This window comes from Schistocerca americana, chromosome 1 (assembly GCF_021461395.2).
Source record: "Schistocerca americana isolate TAMUIC-IGC-003095 chromosome 1, iqSchAmer2.1, whole genome shotgun sequence".
NCBI lineage: Eukaryota > Metazoa > Arthropoda > Insecta > Orthoptera > Acrididae > Schistocerca > Schistocerca americana.
This window is the reverse complement of record NC_060119.1, coordinates 961,322,663-961,325,838: the sequence shown is the minus strand read 5'-3', so window position 1 is coordinate 961,325,838 and position 3,176 is coordinate 961,322,663.

Here is a 3,176-nt window from a genome sequence, read left to right as displayed (position 1 = left end):
GTCCACATAATGACAAAGAGACACAAATAGCCACTTTCTGCTTCGCTCAGACAAAAGAACTTAATTCCAAAACGAGCACGTTTCGATGGAATATAGAAAGCCACCCTTTCCACAGTAGGAGGGATTCATCATGACAATTCTTGTTCCGGGGTATAAGCCTCTACATTTTTGTTGTTGTTGTTGTTGTAAATACTCAATGACACGTTCAGTTTGAACAGTTTGGAAGGAATTCCACAGTCTTGTGAATACAAAGCACTGTCATTGAACCGTGTCGTTTGCCAAAGTTCCTGCCTTTCCCTTGGTTTCCTCCTATTTGGAGTTTCCGCGCTTTTAGAGGGCGTTGCGGAGCCTCCGCGAGCGCGCTGCTAGCGCGTCCGGTGGGAGGAGGCGCGGTGTGCCCTGCCGAGGGCGAAGGTGGCAGTTGAGACTAGTGTTTGGCCCTGGACAACCGTTCTGTAATGGGACGCTCGGTCCCTCTATGCTAAGTCGGGATGGACCCAAAAACCCGGGGCGTGAGGGCATAAGAGACCGTAAATCTGTGGACAACGTTTGGTTTCCGTTCATGGGCTGGAGAAGCTATGAAGAAAAAAACAAGAAGAAGAAGTTTGGCTGTGGACCTTCTGCAAGCCGTTGTTTTCCTATGGACGGTGTAGCCACTGTTTGGATAAGCACGTTGTAAAATGTTAAATAACCTTGTACTGTCTGGAGGAGAGATTGAGTGAACTGTAGCCAATTAATTTTATGGATATCTGATGCGAGATTATGTTTACGTTCGCCAATATCTTTTGTGTTTTAGTACGTAGGCATATTTAACTTGAGTCGTTGTTATTGCGTGTATATATTCTTGTGTTAAAGAGTTTAGTCCCCCTCGCATTTAAGCGTTGTATTTAAGTATATTTAAGGTAGTGCTAGAGCTCTATTTGGTAATCCGCCTAGTCACGACTGATGTCGGTTGCTCGGTCTAACAGAAATGTTGGGCCTATTGGGTAGAGACCGTTGTTGACTTGCTCTCCTCAGAGCCGTAGTCCCGTATTGATACTACGTCGATAGCTCTGCCGGAATCTCATTTGCAGAAGTTATCAGTTCTTGTGAGCACAAATAAAGCTACTTTTTCCTCTGTAATTTTCGTCCGCTGGCTGCCAACCTTTGGTTAACGATTAAAAATCCCCAACTGGCCTTCGTCCAACCTAGCGGCTCGATGTTAGACGAGTTCCCTTTCCAGTGCAGGTAAATATTTCCTTCTCCTGGTGGAGCCATCCTCTTTCCGGAGCCACGCTGGGATAACAGTAGCCCGAGCGTCTATTGCCGCTCACTGTTCCAGGAGAATGAAATAAGAGGTTACTTATCTACTCCACCGTTATGCCCAAGAAAGGCGAATTAGAGTAGCTCTGGATAACGCAAGTATTGTACACTATTAAGATAGTTCTAGGTTTGGAGAAATTGCTGTTGCTAAAATTTAGCCTCCTGTTTCGGTAATCCGGCGTATTCCACGATCCAACATTGTTATAGAACTGAAAGATTTAGTTTTTATACATTTGCTGAGACGTGACTTAATTATTTGCTATTCATGTGAATTCATTTAAGAAAATCTTCTTTAATTTGTGATTATAATTCTTAATGAGTGATCGCCCTTAATGGTGTAACATTTAATATATGTCTGATTGTCCCCTATGTCAACTACTGACTTCATTCAGAGTCTGAAAAGGTGATCCTTGCTCAAGTTTATAAAACTTTATTAACTGTTGATCTTTATCGTCTATGCTCTTAAATGTATGTTTGTTGAAAATTATTAATCTTAGATTCCTATTGTTTATTAAGTAATTCTTAAGTTATATAGCAAATATTACGAGTGCAAATACTCTCTCATTATTACACTTTCTTGTTCTGTGATTTGCACTGAAGGGTGTGACAATAAATGCAAAATCTAAAGTGTAGCGTTGGGGCGAATTAATCCTTTCCTTTATCATTACCTTTAGAGATAACTGATTGTTTGTCGCTTGTTATTGAAATTGGTTGCGAGAATAGTTTATTGATTGACCCCGTAGAAAGAGTTCATCAGTAATTGAAAGGAAGGAACTTCAAGAGAAGACTAAATCTACTTTCAGACATAATGTTTTGGAAAATTGGGGTTTCAACAATGTCTTTTCTCGAATAATACTTTTAGAATTTGGGTTTTTGCACAATTCCTTGGAGAAATAGCAATGCAAACAACGAATAGAACTCTCAATTATTTGCAGGTAGCCACTTGCTCACACGAGATCGTTGCTTCAATTTGTCTGCATATGAACTTTTAAATTGTTCAGCATATTTGTTTGTTTCACTTGATATAATTGTTAACAAGCTCCCATCATAAAAGAAGGTAAGAATATTTAATGCACCTGGAGGATCGTCGAAACTAATATTTAGTCTTGGAGTGCCTGTGAAAGGAAACTAACTCCAATCATCACTACATTTAACTGACCAAGATCTTAGAGAACTAATGTCAGCAGTCACCACTTCTTCTGCGACGTCCTCTTCCACACTTGACGTTTCTGTATCACTATCACTGAAATTGTCATCACTGTCTTCTCCACCGCTCGAAAAACTGTCACTAGACCACTCATTATCACTTTGGTTTAAAAATACACTACTGGCCATTAAAATTGCTACACCACGAAGATGACGTGCTACAGACGCGAAATTTAAACGACAGAAAGAAGATGCTGTGAAATGCAAATGATTAGCTTTTCAGAGAATTCACACAAGGTTGGCGCCGTCGGCGACCCCTATAACGTGCTGACATGAGGAAAGATTCCAACCGATTTCTCATACACAAACAGCAGTTGACCGGCGTTGCCTGGTGAAACGTTGTTGTGATACCTCGCGTAAGGTGGAGAAATGCGTACCGTCACGTTTCCGACTTTGATAAAGGTCGGATTGTTGCCTACCGCGATTGCGATATTGATGCTCGCATAGGTCGAGATCCAGTGACTGTTAGCAGAATATGGAATCGGTGGGTTCAGGAGGGTAATACGGAACGCCGTGCTGGATCCCAATGGCCTCGTATCACTAGCAGTCGAGATGACAAGCATCTTATTCGCATGGCTGTAACGGATCGTGCAGCCACGTCTTGATCCCTGAGTCAACAGATGGGGACCTTTGCAAGAAAACAACCATGTGCACGAACAGTTCGGCGA